At 32.5% G+C, this 24,870-nt stretch overlaps 1 long non-coding RNA gene across 1 annotated transcript; it reads right to left on the bottom strand.

Annotated features, from left to right (window-relative positions):
* Positions 1 to 20: 20 nt before the first annotated feature.
* LOC129463937 (uncharacterized) lies at positions 21 to 24,071 on the bottom strand. The gene is made up of 4 exons (XR_008651353.2): positions 23,939 to 24,071; positions 15,075 to 15,187; positions 9,232 to 9,280; positions 21 to 66 (listed from the first exon to the last, which is right to left on the bottom strand). It is a non-coding gene; the product is annotated as an uncharacterized lncRNA (long non-coding RNA).
* Positions 24,072 to 24,870: the final 799 nt, after the last annotated feature.

Genomic DNA, 24,870 nt, shown 5'->3' with positions numbered 1-24,870 from the left:
CCAGTTCTTCTATGGTTATTGGATCTTTCTTGCTGTCATTATCTGCCCTGGGTGAAGCAACTGGTGCTAAAAATGAATTTTTGTGTGTTAAGACATGATTATGATACCATCACTTCTTAAAGCGTACGTGGAATACATATCCCATCTTATAAGCTATCTGTTGTTGTTATTGTTGTTGTTGTTTTCCATAGTCAACATTTCAGGAATGAATCTGTAATGTGATTCATCTGTAGACAGACTAAGCCTCACCAACATATAATACTGCAAGGATATACCACCTGTGATTTTTCTTTTAAAGCATCTAAGAATCATAGTTATCAAAAATAAGCAGGTGTCATCCATCCAGTAGAAGTATTTTTGCATAACAAAATATAAACTGGTTTTAAATTGGATGATATAACCATGACAAAGGTTTTTTCTGGATAATGCAACCCATATTTACATTTTTAATCTAAATGATAATACATCCTGAAGCAGGGGTCAGTAAAGTATACCCTGTATGCTATACATGGCTTATCTCCTATTTTTGCAGAGCCCAGGAGATAAAAATGGCCTTACAATTTTACATGCTTGAAAAGAAATTAAAACAATAATTATCTTGTAACATGTGAAAATTATATGAAGTTCAAATTTCAGCATTCACAAAGTTTTATTGAAATATAGCCACACTCAATATCTGCATATTGTCTATGACTGCTTTCACTCTACAACTACAGAGTTGAGTAGCTAAGACAGAGAACATGTGTCCTGAAAAGTTGACAATGTTCACTTTCTGATCCTTTTTGCAGAAAAATTTATTGATGCCTACATTAAAGTATATTGCTTGTGGAATTGATTCTGAGTCCACAAGAAATGCATAATGATTCTGGCTACAGAATATTTATTCTTGGTATCCCACCTTGACTTTTTACATGACATCTACATGGGTGATTTGAAGTTTTTATTATGTCTTTTAGTCTTTTTAATACACTTATTATGATGCAATGTCTTTAAGAAAATACACATTTTCTTTTGTTCCTTGAGAGAGTGGTACACTCCTGGCTCACACTCTGTGATGTTGCAGTCTTACATTTTTCTAAATGAAGCCCTCTATCCAAAGTAGTGTTATTTTCACAGCTGTGTTTTTCTGGCTACAATAGCTTCTGACTGCTCAGTTGCAATAGGAGATGAGTTTTTAAGTATCTAGAATAAAATGAGTCTTTCTGTTTGGCATATTAATTTCTAACTATTCACTGTCCTATGACATGTCAGTATACTATAAAAAGTCCCCTTGGAAACGCAGCAAATGAGCATTATTCTTTGATCTGCACATGACTAATACTGTTGTTTTGTCTGTTATGTAAATCCAATTTGATTTTTTTCACAAACACTGGTTTCAGGAAAATAGCTACAACCAGACATATTACCACACTTTTCTAGAGCCTTAAAGCAAAACTCAACGACAAGTAGTGCAACATATGATCAAATATTGATAGAAGTATCTAGATATACAAGTTTCTACAGAAGGATCAATGTACATTTATTATCTGCACTCACAATCTTCTACGAAACTTCAGGAATTTGACCATTTTCTTTTTTAGCAACAATGTATAAAAGTGTATTTGTCACATACATAATCAATATCCAAACGTTTATACAAGTCAAAGTGAACATATTGTTATTTTCTTATTGACTGATGAAGCTATTAACATGAAAAGTCAATGTGACAGAAAAGTTATTGATATCTGAGAGACATTAGATGATTAACTGATTTCTACTCAAACTAATTCTGTGACTCATTTTACATTTTAGAAAATATTTCACTATTAATTTTCCTATAGTAAACTTTCTATGGCATCGAAGACATATTTTAACTTTGCTCTATTTTAAATATAATTTTTTTCAAACAAAATAATTACATGATATATTTAAAAATTTGTTTGGAAGGACTTCTTATAATTTTTTTGTTAGGAAATTAAGATGTAACCAGACCCATTTACTGTTTCCAATTTCATCATCTGTGTATGTTTTCATGAATGGAAATTCATGTGGTTCCAATACTTGAGACTTTAGGAGATGAGGAAGGACACAGTGGCAAGTCCCCTGGATTTTCTTTTTGTGTCCCTTAACCAAGACTGGAGCCAACAGAAAATATAAATACAGAAACACTATGGGCATAGTGATAACAAATTTCCAGTCTTCTAGGAAAGGGCAACCAAGCAACACAGAAAACCTACCACAAGTACCTCTGTACATCAGTAAAACAACACGGAAAAAAATTGCAGCCCTACCTCAATTAGCAAAAGCAGAGAGGGAAAACTGGACAACCAACCTCGCCAGGCTTAAATGAGGCACAGTGATCTGTCCTCCAGTGTATGTCAGAGAAGCACGATTAGAGAATGAAGACTTTCATTTTTTTTTATATTAAGGAGACTGTCTTTTCACAGTGTCAGTGTAGACCATGTGGAGAGACTGAAGTTTTACCTGCAGCAGGTAACAAGGCGCCTGTCCCCATCCCACGAGGGTGGTGTCAAAGGAGGGCTAGAGGAGAGTCAGATCCTTCACCATCACCCAGCAGTAACAAGGCCACTTCCTATCATATTGTATTGGAAATTAAAACTAACAACATTTAAAAAGCGTTTATGAATTAATTTAACTATGAAATATGACCATTACTTGTTAAATAAAGAATATATTTTAAAATAGGTATGTATTCAAAGTCAAATAAAAGTAGTGACAAATGTGTTATTTAGTTATATTTACAGAACTTCCTTAACATTAGGCTGGTGCAAAAGTAATTGAAGTTTTTGCCATTACTTTAAATGGCAAAACCCACAGTTACTAACATCTCATAATTGTTTCTGCTTGTAATCACTTGTGATATATTATTTTAAATGAAATACATAAATCAGACATAATAAGTGTATTCATTTACATACATATAAATACATACATAAAATTGGAAAGAATAATATTTTAGTAACCTTTCTGTGGCTTTAATGTTACATCAAACTTGATAAAGGCTGATTGTGATATTGGATTAAAAATCCATATAACAGAAGGTTTTTATACACTATTGCATTAAAACCCATTAGTTTGCCTTGATTTTTTTAAAGCAGAGTTGAGGTCATGGACAATTTCTGTGTCTCTCAATGCTCCCAATGCCCTATAGTCTAATCTCCAAGATCAGAAGAAAATATCAATTCTCCTTAGCACTTGAGAATGCAAACACCCCACGCATCTGTCATATTCTAATACCATCTAGTTAAAGAAGTTCTTCATCACATGGTCTGCCCCTAAGTCAGGGATTTCGTACACAACTGCATTTGTAGAAAAAGACAGGAATCATTTGTGAATCCTCAAAAAGTGGGAGTACTGATGACCTGGGCAGTAAACACAGCGCTGCCACCTGATTCATCCCCCACTGTGTGATGCTGCTATGCGTTTCTGCTTTTCTTCCTATTGTTTTTGCATAGTAAAGGGGAGTCCTGGTTGACTTGGATGCCAAGTCAAATATCTCTATGCACTCTATTCTTTAAATAAAGAGATTAAGTTGACTGGAGAGACTAGTGAAAAATGGAGATCTTTCATCCAAAAATATGAAAGATACTAAAATTAGTCAATCATACAAATTTTAATGTAGTGAAAAGCCAGAAATCACAAACAGTGTCTGAAATGTTTGCCAAAGCCAAAAGATTAGCAACTGACACTGAAGGCCAGATTAAAGTACCAGGTATTTGTATGCCTACGGGGGCATAGTCTGCGAGAGGGTTGGCTGCATATGAAGGAGTAGGGGTAAGATAGATATCTTAGGTGAAAATACATACAAGAACGTGCATTTCTAGACTCAATGCTCTGGATATGATAACCATGGTGAGTACTAAGAAAATATAGTTACTCATTTACATATTACTTACGTTCAGCCAAACTGATAATGCATTACGTTTTTTAAAGAGTTACATCAAACAATAACTCCTGAAAAGCATGTCATCTCTATCTACTCCCGTCCCCCATATATCGTCAGATATTTTTCACAGTGATATTTTTGACTTAGGTCTTTTATTTTTTAAATTTTGTTTTAATTTATGTAATGTATTTGTGATTTTAGATCAAATAATGTAATCTCTTTTTCTTTATTGTTATTCGTTTTTTGCTCATTTTCTATAATATTAAATCTCTCTGACCTGCTGCAGTGATGACAAATAAAATAAGAGCTTTAAAGAGTTTTAAAGGTAGAACCATTTTTCTTTCCTTAGATCAAATAATATATTTTGCAGGGTTTTGCAACTATTGCTGGGAATTTTCCTCCAGCTTTTCTGATGTAAGTCATTAAACTGACCTCAAGAAAAGAGAATTTGTTCTTTTATTCTGGAAGCCATTTCAGTATTTTGATAGACAAATAAAGTCTTTGTATTTTCTAGAATTCTGGTCTATTTCCATATACTCAGGTGTTAATGAATTGAGATAATTCTGTTACTTCAGCTGTGCCCACAATTCTTATCCTGTGCTGTGTTTTGTGTTAGCAACTAGCAAGACTAAGCTCCAGCTACCCACAGTGGTTTGGTGATTTGCTTGACGATGCATCCTTTATTGATGGGGGCTTACTTCCAGTTTTACTCATCCACTCCTCTACTGATGTTTTCCTGAATTTCTTCCCAAATATACTACTTATGTTTGTATGCTTGTTTCAACATCTGCATCTGAGAGGTGAAAACTAAACCTGCCACCTTTTTCAAATTTTTGTTTATGTGCCAATTACTCAATAGCCCTAGTACTTTATTTTCATGGTTCTCACCTAGGAGATTATCCAATTAGAACATTTTAAAGTCATTAAAATCCAAAAGCTAATGGAAATGGTCAGTGTAGACAGCACACAGTTGCCTGTAGGCAGGAGTATTTGCAAGGACATAGAGAAAATCCTATGAGAAGAGGAATATACATCTCATTCAGATGCACAATTCATATACACAAATGGTATATGGGTGGATGAAACTAGCCTTGACCTGCCATCATTATCCATTAAAGTAGTTAATAGAGTAGGAGAGAAACTCATAGCATTATACTGGAAGAAACATTTACCTCTCAAATATAGCCTGGTTCAAATATTGTCTGACCCAGTAGAGACTTATTAGAATATATCACCTGATTTAGAAAGCCCCACTATAGATTAAATTTATCACCAAGTGGACCTAGAATGACTTTAGCCCTAGGTAACATCCACTTAAGAGGGGTCTGAGTATGGGGGGGTCAGGAATGATATGTGATCCGGCTCTGTAGCACTGCTAAATACCATGCATTCATAGGTACTGTCTCTGCTAGAAAGAGAACAGTGAGTCTCACAAGAACAACAGACACCCAACTTAGCATCTTTGTAAATATATACCTCACTAGCTTTCATTATAGTGCAAGTTTATACATACATACACATGCATGTGTGTTGTGTGTGTATTTTGAAAGATCTACATATTCTCTAATTGCTAAAACTGATTAAATGCATAGTAGTTATTAATTACCAAAATCTTACTTTCACAGATCAAAAAATCAAGGCTGAAAGAGGTAAAAATGTGGCCTAAAGTCTAACCTGCTCGCTCACTGCATTATACATCCTCTCGGGACTTCTGTCTGTATTTTCAAATCTCAATACTCATATAAGCTTCCAAAATGTGATACATACAACAAGGAAGTTCAAAGATTTCTAACTTTAAATCAGCATCTCAATGCAAAACAAATTTCTGCAATAATTTAACTGATAATAAAACAATAACAAGAATACATCCTGAAAAGATGTAGTAATTAGTATTAGTGTACCCAAAGAGCCATGTGAATTATTCTATGTGATGAATGTTATCCTGCAAAACACAAACAAGATAATTTGGGAACTTTAGCAATAACCAAGACAAAGCAATGAAGAATATGTTGACTTTTTATTTTTTACTTTTTTTTTTTGTAGAATCAGTCATCTGTTTATTTTTTTTTTATTTGAAGTAAAATAAATACTTTTCTAGTTCAATCTCACATTACTTTCATTCAGAGTTTCAGAGATAGTTTAATCTGAAAGTGGCCTTTGAAGAAACCACATATCTAGTGAAATGCTCCAGCCCTTTTCAGAAATAGTCTCAGAGTCTTTGTAAATGTCAAAGGAGAGCCACAAATCTCAAACAGTTGCCAAAACCAGAATATCTCTGAATGTCACAATGATGCTTGGTACATGTCTACCATACAGGGCTTTTTTTGTGGGTGTCAAATTCTGTCAGGTTCATCTTAAAGAAGCATAACATTTTAGGAGAGGATTTAAGAGGTTTAGGGTAAAATAATACTTATGTTTTGCATGGGTCAACAGTTACTGCAGTTGAACATGATCAGGTTGAATAGCGGCATGTTGGTGCATTTCAATTGCAGAGAAGTTTTCAAATGATTTTGATTTTTACCCATAAGGCTATGATTAATCATGTTTTCATGCTGTCTACTTAAGTAACAGGAAAGTAACTATTTCCATTTTTAATTCTAAGTCATTGGTGAGTTTTTGACATTTTATTTAGTGGCATGGGTTAATTTCATACTCATCAAGGTATCTTCATAATTGAGAGACAGTGGGTTACTAAAGCAGCAAGCTAGTATTTTTAATAAAAACTAAGGACCCTGCTGTTACTCCCTATCATGAGATAACAAATTTAACCCGTGACACTGTTTTATCATGTGATTTACAAAGTTTCACAGAGAAATATAGATATCTGCTCTAATGGCTTGTTATTTGAATAACACAAAATATAAATGCTTGAAACATTTTTAAATTTGTTTTTAACTGAGGTATTACTTTGAGTTGTAAACATTTTTTCTTTTAGGTTTTATTTAGCTGTTTTTGTGTGTGAGTCTGTTGCTTTAAGTATTTATTCAAATATATATGTTTTTAAAGGCATTTTTATGAGTGATATTTTGATTATTTCTTTTGATTCATTGTAAGTTTTGCCTATTACAGGGTATCCTAAATTGGTATTCAAGATTTTAATACTTTATATTGTTTATTTCTTTCATATTTTCTACTTTCTAAAATTTCAACTGAATCCTTTCTAAAATTAAACTGTGTAACACACAGTTTTAAAATAAAAACTTATATTTCCCCATATCTATTCCATTTCTGATCTTCTTTTCTCTAACAACGATATCTTTTAACTCCTCACATTTCTACTTCCCACTATAAAAACCCTTCCTTTTAAAGCTTATTATAATGATTTTTCCACAAAACTTACTTGATACTTCAGGTTCCACATAACTTTTTCTTTGAAGTAAATGTCTGTATTGTACAAGTGACCCTTCCTATTACCGATTAGAATGAAATCTGATCCCTCCTTTCCTTGGCAGGGCAGGAACCAATTCTTAAATATCATCATATCTCACCATAATGCAGTACCTAATATAGTACCTAATACCAAGGTTAGCATATAACAGATGTTCAATATAATTTTGAAAGAAAGATTGGTTGCCCTCATTTTATGGATATAGTGCTTCCTATTTGGAGACTACATTTTACATTTTTCGTTACAATTGCTTCTGACCGTGTGACTGAATTCTTGCCAATGGATTGGAACAGAATTGCTTTAGAGAATTTCACATTTACTTTCTTAAAGAGAAATCCCTCCTCCTGACTATGTCTCATCCTCCCAGGACAGAGAACTAGAATCTCTTGGGGATAATGGAGAAAGTATTAGAAGCAACTGAACAACTAAAAAGTGAAGTCTCTTCTTTTTTTAATTTTATTTTTTAAACATGCATATGATAAATGTACATATTTATGGAGTACACAGTGAGTTTCATTACATAAAGTGTACAGTGATCAAATTAGGTTAATTAACATGTTCATGTTCATCCCCTCAAACATTTATCATTTGTTTGTGTTGGCAGCATTCAAAATTGTCTCTTCTAGCATTTGAAAATATGTAATTTGTTGTTGACTATAGTCACTCTACAGTTGTACAGAATACTAGGAGAGAAACAAAGCCTCTTCTTGGATTTAGAATACATACCTCAGGATTATTGTTTGAAAAACAAGGACAGTAACAAAACCTTATTTTGATTCATTAACCATTGTTTTATTGGGTCTTTCCTACTCTCTCTCTCTCTCTCTTTTTTTTTTTTTAACGTTAGCCTTGTCTTAACCTAACAAATTTAATAAAATAAATTAATGAATTTGAAGTTTTTGGTGTTTTACATTTTTTAACATCCGTATATGCACTTATTTTATATATCCTGATTTGCTATCACACACTCAGAGGGTCTACATAGAATTATCATTTTGGGTTTGATAACACACATGCACAAGGCATGTTTAAACATCTGTAAAGAAGCCAGAATATTAGGAAATGAAATACTAGGAAACTAAAGAATAGACCATTTTATAGCATCTTAGTTGGAAATATGGTAATCTTCTTTAAAATTATTCTATAAAACCACTAGAAAATCTGAAATCGTAAATACCCATAAGCTACTAATATCATCAATTTTATGTGAGAAAAAGGTCAAAAACTTATTTCTTCAAATATCATTTTTGCTAAAAAGCAGACAGTGATTTGGAAAGATTTTAAAAAATCATATATTACATTTGTTTTTTGGCATTTAATATTGCATTTTTACAAGTCCTGATTTAATGACATATAATCAGCTCAGTGATATTAATCTTTTAAATGCTTTACTAATATTAACAAATTTTCCCTCAGAAGAACACTCTATATAATTATAAGACAATGAAACTAAACAAGCAACCTAATATTTTATTTGCCACAAATAAATAATCTTGGGCATGAGTAATAGCTTTTCATCAAGTAATATCCATGTTATGGAGTGGATATTTATGTTCCTCCCACCAAAAAAATTAAAGTTTGAAATCCTAATCCCCAATGTGATATTAAGAGGTGGAGCCTTTGGGAGGTAATTAGGTCGTTAGGGTAGACTCTTTAGGAATGGGATTATGGATCTCATAAAAGACAGTCTCTTTCCACCATATGAAGACAGGGCAAGAAGCAGAGACTGCTACCCGGAAGAAGACCTCACCAGATCACAGCCTCTCTGGCACCTGAATCTCAGACTTCCAGCTTCTGGAACTGTGAGAAGTCAGTATTTGTGGTTTATAAGCTATTCCGTTTATGATACTTTGGCTAAGCAACCTGAATGGACTAAGAAAATCTACTTTTTAAATAAAACATAATACACAGCAAATTTAATGATGAATTTTTTTTTTTAGTTTTACATCACTGATACCTGAAATTTCATCAGTTGTCTCTGAAAACATTCTCCATCTATTTCTAGGCTGAAAGAAAAGGAAAAAAGAAAGTTAAATTATGAATCATAAGCCTATCAGATAAACTTAGTCATAATAGATCATCTTTCTAGATCATAAAAGTTTTCATTATTTTATCCAGTACGAGTATGCTTATGTTAATATTAAATGCATATGTGTACTAGATACTCTGTTGCCTGAGTAATTTGTTATGCTTGAATTATAATCATATTATAAAGTACATATTTGGTGGTCACATGTACATGAAGCTGACATAATTATAGAGTAATATCATGGAAATACATAGATCTTAATTTTTGTTTTCTCTGCATACTCTGACACTTTATGTCTTAAATATGGATGTGGAAGCTAAGAGTATTTTCTTTTTTTTCATTATTTTATTTATTTATTTATTTATTTATTGAGACGGGGTCTCACTCTGTCACCCAGGCTGGAGTGCAGTGGCACATGCTGGGCCTTTTTAAGGGAGGACCCCATTACTCTGCTACAATATTATATGATTAGTCCTTTAGACTTCCCCAAAAAGACTTACACCATCTACCAGGGTGGCTGTACATTGGTTGGAGGAAAATAGACTTTCTAGGAGTTGCCAAATACTGGCTCTGATCTGACACTAATTCCTATAGCCTCAAAACGTCACTGTGCTCACTCAGTCAGAGTAAGGGGTTACTACATAGGTCAAGTGATGAATAAGGTTTTGGGTTAGGTACATCTTAAAATGGTTGTAGTAGCTCTCCAAACACATGTATTGATTATTTCTACATTTCTGGAATACATAATTGGAATAAAACTACTCAGCAATAGGCAGAATCTCCATATTGGTTCCCTAACTGTGTAGTTAGAGATATTTTGGTAGACAAGGCAAAATGGAAGCCCCTAGAACTTCCTTTACCTACCAAAATGTTGACCAAAAGCAATGCCGTATTCTTCAATGGATTGTGGAGATTAGTGCCACCAAAGAGGACTTAAAAGATGCAGGGATGGTGATTTTACCACATCAGCATTTAACTTGCGTATTTTGCTTATGCAGTAAACAGATTTTAGAGAATGACAAAAGAGTATGGTAAGTTTAATTACGTGGTGACTCCACAGTTTACATTATGAATGGCTTCATTGTTTCAGAAAATTAACATTTCCTTGGTACCTGGTATGTTGTTACTGATCTGGTATTTTAAAAATATACCTATTAGTAGCCACCAAAATTGATTTAATTTCAGCTGACAAGCCATCAATATACCTTCACTATTTTACCTTAAGGGTATATCAGTAAGCAAGTCTTCTGTTCTAATTTAGTCCACAAGGGTTGTCTTTCTCTTCCACAAGATATCATAGCAGTTCATTATATTGATGTATTATGCTGATTGGACCTGGTGAGCACTAAATAACAATTAGTCTAAATGTATGGGTAAGGCATTTATGTGTCAGAAGGTGGGAGGTAAACCACTCAAAAATTCAAGGGCCTTCCATCTCAGTAAAATTTCTGAGTCCAGTGGTCCAGGGCATTATGAGGTATTCCTTCTAAGGTGAAAAATAAGTTGCTACATTTGGCTCCTCTTGCAACTGAAACAGAAGCATGACACCTAGTGGGCCTCTTAGGATTTAAGAGGCAACATAGCCCTCATCTGGTTATGATAAAGCAAGCTGTTTCAAAAGTGACCCCAAAAGCTGCAAGTTTTGAGTGGGGCCCGGAACAAGATAAAACGTCCAGGCTCCCATGCAAACTGCCATAACTATTCATGATAAATGTATCTCAGATATTAAAATAAGCTAATATTTTGAGGAGGCAATAAAGGTTATAACTTTTTATAAATTTTTTAATATTAGTCAAATATGGAGATTTTCCTGTTGTAAGTTTGTTAATGTTGAATGCTTCTTTATACACCTCAGGAGATAATTAAAAATGCAAATTGGTAATATGTTTGTTTTCTGCATATTACATCTTATCATGGGCAAGTGACTATGCTTTTTATGACTATACTCAAACAAATGACAGTTGCTTTCTGCCTTTTTACATAAAGATTTTAAAAATAAATGATTTACTGAAATATCACTTATTTTTTTTTGCTTGTAGTGGATTCTGATAAAAAAATGTTCATGCCGTGTGACTTTGAAAATGCCCTTTACTGGCAGGCAGCCTTTATTACAGCATTACTGTTTGTTGGCATTAAACAACACAATCAGGAGCCAATTTAAAGTCTAGAAATCAACCTATTTGAGATTAAGAGGCTCCCTATATGGCAATTATTCCCTTAGATGAATATACTATCTTTATTATTCCATAAATTTTGCTTAGCTTAAATCATAGAAGCACTTATGTATATTACATCACTGTAGATAACATTTTATGTAGAATTTTCCAAAAAGGAACTTTGCTATATCTCATAATATCTAGTGATTTAAAACATTCATATTACAAGTCATTCCAATATGCTACATTGGAGTGTGTTGAGAGAGGACTGAAAGGAACACCACACTCAAGGTATTAGATATCTTATATAGATGAGTTTATTAAGTAGAGATAAAATGTACTTTTACAGGGAGATTCACAGAATTTGATAAGTACTACATTTCCATTTCCAATAAGCTCAGTATTGAATCTTTTTCAGCATTTCTCTAGGATTCTGGAACAGAATATACTATTTCAACATTTGAATTTAGAAACGGTATTATTTATGTTAGAATTAAATTTTGTTAGTGACTAAAATAATTATTACTTCTCCCTTAAAGAAGTTATTCTTATCTCAGTTTTTGCTTTGAAATTATACACTAAGTATTAAATACAAAGAAAACAATGTGAATATTTCTAAACTTATTTTTATGTGGTTAAAAGTACAAGGAATCCATTAAAGACATTAAAGACATTTATTCATAATACATAATACATAACAGCTCAATCCTTAAACATGTGTTCCACAAACCACTGCCATTGTTGCAACTTTACTGTTTTGATAAGCTTATCTACCAAATCTGAATTCCTAATTGTTTCATGAGGAAATGAAGACATTGGTGCCAATAAGAATAAAATGGAAGAAAAGAAATACATGCTATAGAAAAGCAGTATAATGACATATTTATAGGCCTTCCCATCCTGCCTCATATGGCTTTTTGTGCCGATTCACAGAATTTGATTATACATTAAAGAAGCTGGAGAAAACATTTGGCACTCTTAGATAAAATTTTTTAAAAAGTCTTTATCTTAATCTCTTTATGCAGGCACACAGGAGTGCTACATGAAACTTAACATGCCAACCAATCCAAATTTAAATTATGAATCTTCACCTCAAATAAGCTCTCAATTCTTCGCAACAATATTTTAATTACTTCCCCTTTTGTACAGTCTCTCTGCCTTCCTAGAAAATAATTCCACACTCTACTCTCTTTTACTCTCCAACACCTCCTCCCTATCATCATTCTCACATGATGAATTTGCATCTACTTCCAGAACAAAACTTCCCTGACTCCTTCTACCACCTCTACCTCTATCCATATACCCTGTTGTTTTTGCTGATACTATGAAGCTGTCCATTCTCCAATCTAATTCAACCCCTCCATATGTGCAGGAGATCCCATACATTTTAGCTTATGCAAATAAATTTTCCCACTATGCATCATATTTCCCCTCTTCTCTGGATTATTCCCTTCTGCATACAAACATTCAGACTTACATTGTTTTCCCACCTTAAATGTTTTCTTGACTCTACTATGACTTCTTTGTTTATGATAACAATAATCCCATTTATCTGCTTCTCAACGTGAAGGTCTTATATACAGTGCCTACATTAAAATTGTACTTTATAAATACACAACTAGATTAAAAGTAAAATAATAGAATAACATAAACTATGCCAATGCTAATGAAAATAAACCAGCCTGGGCAAAATGGCAAGATCTGATCTCTAAAAAATATAAAAAACATTACCCAGACATGGTGGTGTGCACCTGTGCTTCCTGCTACTAGGGAGGCTGAGGCAGGAAGATCACTTAAGTCCAGGAGTTCACAGCTGCAGTGAGTTGTGTTTGCAATCCAGCCAGACTGGGTTACAGAATAAACTCCTGTCTAAAAAAATAAATAAATAAAAAATAAAAATAATGGGGCTTGTCACAGTGGGTCACACCTGTAATCGCAGCACTTCGGGAGGCTGAGGCAGTCAGATCACATGAGACCAGGAGTTCTAGACCAGTCTGGCCAACATGGTGAAACCCTGTCTCTAATGAAAATACAAAAATTAGTTTAGAGTGATGGTGCGTGCCTATAGTCCCAGTTACTCAAGAGGCTGAGGTGAGAAATCGCTTGAACTTGGGGGATGGAGGTTGCAGTGAGCCAAGATCGTGCCACTGCACTCCAGCCTAGGCAACAAAGCAAGACTCCTTCTCTAAATAAATAAATAAATATGAAAATAATAGAGCACAGTGGTTATTTTATATCAGAGATGGTAGATTTCAGAATAAAAAATGTTACTGGGAATAAAAAGGCTCATTTCAAAATGACAAAGGGATTGATTCTCTAAGAACCAATAACAATCTTAAACATTTATATACCTAATAACAAAGCTTTTCACCTTCAGTGCGAAATAATTTGATCCCAGTCCTTATCTAATCTGATGACAGCTCTCATCTTCCAAGTAGTTAGGTCAAATTCTTTGACGTTATTTTGGATTGTTTATTTAACATCTACAATTAATTCATCAACAATATATTGTTGTTTCTACCACCAAAATACATTTAGAGGTCCAACACTTCTCATTGCCACCACTGCCTTTACCCTGATTTGTGTGCCATTTTCTCTTGCCAGGATTACTGTTGTAGTCTTCCAGTTTGCCAAATTGCTTCCATATTGGCCCCTCCTTTCCCAGTGTCTACTTTGATTTTGCTTATTGTTTGTCTATTCCTACTTGTATATGAATTTCAGGAAAGCTTGGATTTTTTTGTTTATTGGAATTTTGTTTTGTACCTAACTAATCCCTAGAAAATAACAAATATTCAATAAATTAATGTTTAATGTTTTTGTTTAAATGTTATTTTTATTGTCTTGAGTGTATACATGCAGTTATACATAGGACTAAAAATTGTGTTGGATTATGTTATTTTCTGTCTGTCATTTGCTTTAAGACTGTCTCAAACTCATTGCAACATTATTAGGGACGAATTTGAATATTTTTCTCTTTACACAACACTGAAGACTCATCGTTTTCCCATGTTCTAAATTTTTCCAAGGTTTTTCTTTTCTTTTCTTTTCTTTTCTTTCTTTTCTTTTTTTTCTTTAATTTTAGAGATTTTCTTTCTAGAGCTATTTTCTCTCCTGATATGGTTTGGTTGTGTCTCCATCCAAATCTCATCTTGAATTGTACTCCCATAATTCCCACGTGTTGTGGGAGGGACCCTGTAGGAGAAAATTGAATCATGGGGGTGGTTTTCCCCACACTGTTTTTGTGGTAGTAAGTCTCACGACCTATTATGGTTTGATAAGGAGAAACGCATTTCCCTTGGTTTTCATTCTCTGTCTTGCCACCTGCATGTGAGACATGCCTTTCACCTTCCACCACGATTGTGAGGCCTCCCCAGCCACGGGGAACTGTAAGTCCAACAAACTTCTTTCTTTTGTGAATTGCCCAGTCTCAGATATGTCTTTATCAGCAGCGTGAAAACGGACTAATACAACTCCCTTTCAATCTGTAGTGGTCACACTGTTTCTGCTGCATACTATCACCTTGGGAGACAATATCATTGTTTTTAGTAAATTTTGAAGTGTTTACTGTGGTTTACTGCATAGTTTTATGTTTCTCACAGTTTTAGAATTACTCACCATAAAATAAAATCTTATGGGTATTAAGCTTCAATCAGGTATCCAAAATCTTCAAAGCTTTGATATCTCATTATTGCAAACAAATGTAATAATTCGTGGACATTTAAGGTAGCCTGATGACATGAAAAAGAAAGATGATGGTAAACAAAAAAAAAAGAAAAAAATACCAAAAATAAAAAAAATTTATCCAGAAACCAGTATTATCTGAAATTCTCAAATTAGTTTGTGCAAAAAATAGCAGCCGAAGGGGCAGGGGGAACATTAAGTATCAGGTAACAACAACTCAAATTGCTAATTTCTTATCATAAATCATGGAGGATAGAAGGAAATGGCACATCATTTTCTAGGAGCTGAAAAGAAAGTAGGTCTGTATTTTTCCTGTATTTAATATATCCTTCAGAAATTAAAGTGAAGACATTCTCAGATGTAGAAAATCTAGAGATTTAATTGCTAGCATACTAGCACTAAACAAATTACTGAAAAGAAAACTTCTTAAAACAGTGGAAAAATTGAAACACTTGGAACATGAGAAACAGAACAGGAGAAACATTTAATTGAAATGATAAATAGCTAGATAAATTGAATAAATATTTTTTCTTTTCAGTTCTATGAATTTGTCAGTTGCAAAGATAAAACACTTTTTGATAGGGTTTTATATCTATGAAGATATAATACACGATACAAACATAACACAGAGTTTAGGTAAATGGATCAATATATAGTATTTTTCCTATTTTCCACTTGAGTTAGTAAAATATTAATACTAAATAAACTCTAAAAATATATATTATATTTTAATCTTTAGAGCAACAACTTAAATATATGCAAAGGTATATAAGTGAAAAGAAAATAGATAATGAAAATAAAATACTACAAATAATATTCTATAAACCCATAGAAAGGAAGAATAGAGAAATAGAAGAACCAAACAGAAAGAACAAACACAATATAAACAATAAAATGATAAACCTAAATCCTGCTATTTCAATGATGTTAAATACAACTTGTCATACATATAAAGATAAATTTTTCAGAGAATAACAATATTACTCAATCATAGCTGCATGAAAGAAATTATCTTAAAATAGAAAATATGTAGTTTAAATGTAAAAGGATCTAAAAACATACAATGTCAACAAAAATTTGAAGAACACTGAAGTGGCTATATTAATAACAGAGAAAGTAGACTTCAGAGAAAAAAACAAACAAAACTACCAGGCATAAACGTTATTACAAAATGACAAATGGATCAGTTCACTAAGGGGACATAACAAATGTAATTGTGTATGCTTCAAAATATATGAAGCTAACACTGAAAAATAGAGAAATCCAATATTACAGGTATCAACACCAATCTCTCAGTATTAAACAGAAATAGTAGACATAGTTTAAGTATCCCTACAGAAAAACTGAAAACTACCATCAACCACCTGGATCTAATTTCAATTTATATAACACTCAACGAGCAATGTGCATTCTTTTCAAGTGTACCTGGAACATTCACCAAATAAGATTGTTTCAGGGATTGTAAAATTACTACCTATTGGGGGCTATGCTTATGACCCAGGTGATGAATTCAATTATACCCTAAACTTCATCATTACATAACATATATTTGTAACAAACCTGCACATGTACCCCCCGAATCTAAAATAAAGGTTGAAAAAGAAAAAATGATAAAGTAAACCCTGACAGTTTTAAAATGAAATCATATGTGAGTTATCTTCTCTGATCATTACGAAATTAAACTAGAAAGAAAAGCAGCAAAATTTCCCAACATGTGGAAATCAGCTGTTTCTAAATAAACCATGGGTAAAAGAGGAACTAAAATAATAGAAAATATTTTGAACTAAACTAATATAAAAATACAAAACATCAAAATTAATGGGATACAACTAAAGCAGTTCTTCACAATATTAAACATTAGAAAATGTTGTTTAATATTGTTTAATACATGATCATATAATTAATACAGAAAAATGCATGAATCCAAATTTAATATTTATTCCTGATGAAAAACTCTCAGCAAACTATAAATACAAGATAACTTCCACAACCTGATAAAGGACTTCTATAAAAATCTACAGTTCATATTATTCTTAACAGTGAAAGGTGGAAGACCTTATTCCTAAAATTGGGAACAAGAAAAGGAAACCCCTTTCCCTCTCCTGCTGGAAATACTGGTCAATTTACTAAGAAAGGAAAAAGAAATATAAGACCTATCTCTTAGAAAAAAAGAAATAAAGTACTACATGTTCAAAGAAGACGTGACTGTCATTGTAGGAAATCAATTAGAATCTTTAAATATACAATTAAAATTATTATGTGCATTTATCAACATTACAAAATACAACACAATACAAAGTCAATGTAAAAATCAACTATATTTATTTAATATAGCACAGAACATTTCAGATGAGAATTAAAAATATTATGCCACTTACAATACCTTCAAAAATAAAATATTTATATATAAATCTAACATCATAAGGAGTGTGAATTAAAAAAGGTATATTTTTCTGAGTGTAATTTGAACTTTTAGTTGATTTTGAGACACTCCAAATTAGATTTAAAGATTATTCTAGTCAATGCTCCAGAATAACTACATGGGAGCAATTAGTAAGATATTGATTCAAAGAAGTAAAAAAATATGTAGTCCTGGAATAGAGTGATGAAAAGTGGCTAAGCTCACAATATGTGTTAAACATACACATCAACAAACTTCCTTATGGACTGAAGGTAAAAGGGGAATCAAATATAAATTGAGATGTATGGGCATGACAATTGTATAACTAGCATTGCTATTTACTAAAATGAAGAAGACTATGGAGGAATCATGTGATGAGGAAATCCTCAAATTGCAATTTTGGACATGCTAAGTTTGAAATAGTTGTTTTCCAAGATTCAAATTGAGAAATAAAATATACCAGAGGTAAAATATAGTAGAACTTAGTAGAGAGGTCAAAGTTCTTATTTCAGCCAAATAACCTAGAGTAAGCATACTTAAGAAACACACACACACACACACACACACACAAACAGTTGAAAACAAAGTCTGGAGACAGTACACCATTTTGTACCAAGAAAGAGAGGCAAAAGAAAAAAAAAAAAAAGAAAAGCAGGTGGAGGGGGAGTGGCTAGTAAAGTAGGAAGAGGCAACAAAGTAGTATATCACTTCAGAAACAAAGTGAAGACAAATGTAGAAGCATACAAGTGTTTATATAAGTGGTATAAATATATAGTATAAAATACTCTTAAGAGTTTGAATTGACAACTGAAAAGTGAACAATTAAATTTAGCAATATTAGGTACCTCTGATAAGATAGTGTGATAAGGGTTTGGTTTAGATTGAAAATGAGATAGAAAAAAGGAAAATAAAAACTGTGTATAATTTTTTAAAGAAAATTTTGATATAAAATGTAATAGAAATAAAGAACAGAAAATAGGAACATATTGTTGATGGAAAGAGACATAGACTTTTTAAAATGAAGATAGATCTTACAGCATGTGTGAATGTTGGCTGGAATGGGCAGCCACTAAAATGGAAAAAAAATAATGCTGAAAAATAAAGGTGTTATACAGGAACAAATAACCTGGTTATAGTAGAGTAGATGAGATCAAATGCACAAGTTGAGTAGCTTTTTTTTTTATTGTCATCTATTGCTACATAACAAATCACTCCAAATTTACTGGCTTAGAAAAGAGTGTATTGTATCTCATAATTCTGTGAATCAGAAAGTTGAGCAAGGCTGGGATGGATAGTTTTTTTGCCATAGGAAATTTTGACTTAGTATTGACTGAACAGCATTCACGTAGCCTATCTAATATATCAATCTCACAGCAGTCAACAATTTTGCATGCAACTCAGGGGCATCAAGGAAAGAAAATCAAGAGTCCAGACATAATCTGTAATGTATTTTGTGACATACCTCAAAATGTATAGAACATTGCTTCTGCCACAATATAATGTTCAATTCCTTGCATCCAACTAGATTCAAGAGAAGATACATTAGAGTTTACCTGTTAATGGAGGCATGTTGAAGGATGTGCAGTTATTTTTAACGTACTTTAACCTTGCAATGTCATCACCAGATTTTAGTAGCTGTTAAGTATTAAAAAGCTTTAATCTATTTGAGGATTTATTTAGTGTTTACTTTAAAAATGTTTACTTACTAGATTTTTTAATAGAAAGATCTTATTAAATATGGTTGCGAAAATCTCTTTGAGTTTTAGACCTAAAGTAATTCTATTATTTTCTTTTGAAATAAATACCTTTTTGTTAATTATATTAAATATTAAATTAATTGGTAAATTATAGTGTATTTGATACATATCAGTTGTTAGCTTATGGTACCTTTTGGCATTTTCTTTCCAAATCAGCATGCATTTGCAAAGTACTTCAAAATTAAATCAAAGCTGAGCTCGAATTACAGACAAATTACCTTCCATACAACCTTATTGTATTTAATAAAGTCCAATTTACCTTGCACAAAATGGTGTGTGTGAGTGTGCGTGCGCGCGCGCGTGTGTGTGTGTAAGTTGACAAAAGTCATTACAGGAACAAAAGAAAAGGAGTAGTCAAGAAAACCTAAAATACTAGGAAGAGAGTACAACCCATGAGCAAGAAAAAGTAATAAAAGTGGAGAAAAAGAGAGGGAGGAGAAAAACCACAAAGTATAGTAAGTCTACTGCTGTCATAATTTCTCATTCTGAGATAATTAACATTTCAGGTGAAAACTGGTATGAGGAAAGGAAGAGGGATGGTTGACAAAACTGCAACCAAGTTAGGTGTTGTGCTGAGATCTACTTCAGGAAAAATGTGGAATGAACAGTCTACAATTATTATTATCCCAATTTGGAATTACTAAAATGGTTTGATGACAGTTAAATAAGCTCCGTGTTTAATACCCAATAAAATAAAATAAAAGAACATATTTTCCTTAAAATTAATGACATCGAAATGATATAACATATCTATTCAAATTGATACATTTTTGAACAAAAAATAGATTGTTTAATATGTTTTTTTGACAATCAAGATGATTGATTTTAAAAAGGAGTTCTGATGCCAATCTTAGAAAATACTGAATTTAAAAATGTATATGACTTCCTCACCAAACTACAGATTAGTATGTCCTGTTGCTGTTTGCATCCCATCTGTGAATAATGTGAAGAAATACAGCTGCTTCTGAATTAAATACTCTTCTTCCTAATTTGCATCTTTATTTCACTAGAGAAATGATTAAGAGATTTTTTTAAAAGCACTAAAACAGATGTCATTGAGAATTACCAAGTTTTACAACCTAAGTTGTAGTTCATAAAACTAGTAAAAAAAAATGAGAGTTATATATCCTTCATTGACTCAATCACTAAATGAATGACATGAAATATATACAGAGACCAAAGAACGCCTTCCTTCCTAAATTGTGTGTATTTGTATGCGAGTTTGTGTATATGTGGGTTGCCTTCTAAAGTAGAAATACAAATACATGAAAGAGATTCAGACTATGCTCCTTAAAAGTTAATGCACATAGCAAACTGATAAAACCAATGATTGATCTTCCCGTTCCTAATATTTTACCCACAAACCCTTCACACTAAAGCTGATTCTTATTAAAACAGATCTGCTCATCTTTTCTTTTTACATTTTTCTTGCTCAAAATTATTTGGGAACTCCTCATTAAAATATATTTTATAGGCCAATTCTTTGATCTTAAAAACCCTAACAAAATGAGGTACCAATATATCGTCTCATTTTCCACTACATCACCATCTTACTTAGCCACAATGTCCTCTCACTTATCACTCATGTTATTCTTGGTGCTCCAATGCTCTTCTTCTGCTGTTTACTTTCAACAGAGTCATCATTCAAAGGTCAACTCAAATGCCACATCTGTGAATGCTCCTCTAATTTTCTCTACTCTGTCAAAATTCACACATTCCTTTGATTATCACATTTTTTGTTTATTCCTTATAACATTTAGATAATTTATCTCATATTAGTGGTAATTCTGTAAATCTGCTCCAAGTAGCAAAACTAAGTCTGCATCTTTATCAAATGTTTGTGCCCCTGTATCCCACACAACTGCTCATTCAATACATTCTTTACACATCAATGTGTATATTCATAAGGAATAACAGCTACCTGTACAAAAATGATTTATTTAACAGCAGAAGCTAATAAATTGAAGAGGAGAGAAACATAGCTAAATTTATCTTAACTAAATTTAGAAAGTAGAATGTTTACAATCAGACTTTACATCCATGAGTAATTTTTGAGAATGTGCATTTTATGTTAAGAATTATACTTTAATACTTTCATTTCTTAATTTCAGGCTATTTTGAATTGTATTACCAATTAGATTTCTCTAATAAAAAGAAACATAAATAGCATATATGTATTTTTATATCCTTGATATTCTTTTGGTAGTTTATAACTTGGTACTTTTAAGTGACATCTTAATACATTTTCAAATTTTAATTATTAATTTTTAAATTAAAAATGACCTATAGGATGTTATAAGCATTTAATTAAAATAAAAATATATTATCCCCAATGAGGTAGAAAACTGCATTCTAAATATTCATTTAAAGTATATTTTCATTTCTTAAGCAACTGACTTTGAAATACTTTCCTTGAAAATTGAAGCAAGAGTTTCTATAACATTTCCCTGAAAAGCTTTAATAGTGAACAATTTTATTCCTACAAAACATATTTTATTTGAATATATACAATAAAAATTACATAAGGCTAACCTCAAAGACTAATATAGTTATTTTATGTAAGTAACATTAGCATTAGTCCAAAAATAGATATTTCTAAAAAGTACTGGGAGAGATCCTTAGGTGATATATAATTCATTATCATGGAGTACAAATGTAAAGCAAGTTTTTAAACTGTTTGAAACAATGGTGTCTTTGTGGATATAAATAAATAAAGTATTTGAAAATCAATAAAATATACTAGACGCTTTGTCATATAAAATTTTCTAGTGCTTTTAATGACATTTATGTTAAACCTAATTATATTTTATTTCTTCAACTTATTAGTGCATTAAATATTGTATTTGATACAATAATGTATACAAAGTTTTGTTAGAAAAATGATTTCTGAAAAGCTTTTTTTGGGTCAATAAAGAAAGTTATCCTTGTTTCTTTTAGGGTACTTTTAGTGATAGTGGTGCTTCTGGAATTGCTAAAATATTTCAAATGTCAGTGTTTCATAACTGGTAATAGAACTTTGTAAAACAACAACTATTAAGGCTTTAGGTTTCTGCTACATTTCCAGCTTTGACATGTATATTTAAAGGCAATAAGACTAGAGACTCTAATGGCTAAATTTATTCATGATCAAATGAAAAAAAATAACCTTCAAGTGCAATTTCTCCTTATGTGTAAAAGAGAATATTTGAAAGTGTTTGAGTTTATTAATATATACTAATCCTTATAATAAAGCAAAATAATAAACATGACACTTAAAATTTAACAAATTTTTATCTTAGAAAAATAGTCTTGCCATGTTGTAAAAGAATATATATAATTTCAAACATATTGTAAATAGAAGTATTTTCAGTATGTATAATGAAATCAAATTAAATGCCCAAGTTTTAAATGGCCAGATGCTTCGTAGTAACTATACTCAAAAGAACCATCTATCATTTATTGCTCCCCACCTGGCCAGTTTTTTAAAAGAGGTGTCCTGCAATTAGTATCACAATATTTGGAATTGCGTGTTTCACTCATTATTCTTATTAGCTGCTTTAGCTATTTCAGTAGTTTTATGGGGGCAAAAATGATATGTTCTAGATTTTTTTGACAGTCTTTACAGAGTCATATTCTAATAAAATATTTTTTTAAATCTATGAGTTTGTGTGAAGTAAAATTTTACATGAAAATAAGTTTATATAACAGCAATTTGATATCCCCCATTATTGAAATGACAAGCCTGTAAGACCATTGCATTATTTGTGATATAATGCAGTCAATTCTGATTCATCATTTCTTAGTAAAATTGAAATATTTCAAATTTTGTATTCTAGAAAATACATTTAAGATGAAACTCACTTTCTCCAAATTTTCCATCATATACATATATAATTAAGATTTTAATATTTTTATTCAAGATCTCAGTATTACCTAAGTCTGTAAGAGCTAAGAACATTAAACCATTTAAGAAAATGTTGTAAATGAATGATGGGCAAGACATTATAGTAAGCATTTTGTATGACACAAAGGCAAACACCACATGGTTCCTACTCTTAAAAATTTCAAGGTCCAGCTAACAGTATCAGTCACAGAAACACTGAATTAATTGGTAAATTTGGCAACAAACACAGATTGTGAGAGAAAACAAGAATTAAAAATAACGGTTTTATGAGGATCAGAAAATATCTTAAAAAGAAAGAAGAGGTATCAGAGAGAGAATCTTATTTTCATAGGTAGAGAAAGAGGTGATAAAAATTTTGACTGAACTATTTAAAAACTCAGACACTTTTCTATATATATTTATACCCAAGTGCTAGAGTTTAAAATATCACACCTAGCTGTTAGAAGACATCAAGTTTACACATGCAAATTATATAAATGTTAATATTAGAAAATTTAATTTTCAAATGTTCAATTAGAAATAAAAATAACAAGAACTAGACAATAATAAAAAATCATCACAAAACCATAACCTATCTTGGAAGGGTTTATGCTTGAGATGTAGGGTGAACAGAATAAATTTGGGAGGTGGAGCAAGATGGTCAAACAGAACCCTTCAGCAATTGTTCCCCCTACAGAAACACCAAATTAAACACCTATCCATGTAAAAAGAAAACATCTTCATAAAAAACAAAAATTAAGCTAAGTGATCAGAGTACCTGGTTTTAGCATTGTAACAAGGAAAGACACAATGAAGATTATAGGAAGGACAGCTTCAGCAGTGCCTACACCACCCCTCTCTCATCCCCAAGGCAGTGTAGCCAGGGCAGAGAATCTGTGCCTTTAGGAGAGGGACAGCAAAGTGATTGTGGAATATTGCATTAGAACTAAGTGTTGCCTTGTCACAGTAGAATACAGTACTGGACAGAATTCTGCTGGTGCTCATGGAAGGAGCATTTAGACCGGCCCTGCACCAGAGAAGAATTCTCTTCCCTGGCAGAGGAAACCTGAGTCTTGGCTCATTTCACTACCACCTAACTAAAGTGTCCTGGGCCCTAAATAAATGTGAATGGTAATCAGGCCATAGGGACTGCAGTTCTTGGGCAAGCCTTGGACATTGTGGACATGGGGTACAGCCCAGCGGAATACCAGCTGTGGTAGCTATGGAATTGCATGCATCACCCCTCCCCCAATTCTAAGAAGTACAGGATGCAAAGAGACTTCTATCTGGGGAAAGGAGAGGGAAGAGTACAATGGACTTTGTCTTGCAACCAGATACCAGCTCAGACACAGAAAAATAAAGAACCAGGCAGAATCCTGAGGCCCCCAGTTTTAGACCTCTGCTCCCCATTGGGAATTCTAGGCCCACCCCAGGCCAGAAGGGAATCTGCTGCCCTGCTATAACAGAGTCCTAACAGGATTCACTACCTGCTGACTAAAGTAGCCTTGGACCTTGAATAAACATTAGCAAAAGCCAGGCAGTAGCAGCCCCAGGTCTTGGGTGAATCCTGCCTGGTACTATGTTGGTCAGGGAGGTTCTCAGCTTTGTGTGTGAACCAGTGCCATGCCAACTCTGGGAGCCACATCAGCCCTGTCCCAACTCCAGGCAGCCTAGCCAGAAGAAAAATTTCTTAAAAATTTCTTTTACCTG

Source organism: Symphalangus syndactylus, chromosome 15, assembly GCF_028878055.3.
Source record: "Symphalangus syndactylus isolate Jambi chromosome 15, NHGRI_mSymSyn1-v2.1_pri, whole genome shotgun sequence".
Classification (NCBI taxonomy): domain Eukaryota; kingdom Metazoa; phylum Chordata; class Mammalia; order Primates; family Hylobatidae; genus Symphalangus; species Symphalangus syndactylus.
The sequence above is the reverse complement of the archived record's forward strand: the minus strand, read 5'-3'. Positions and strand labels throughout refer to the sequence as shown.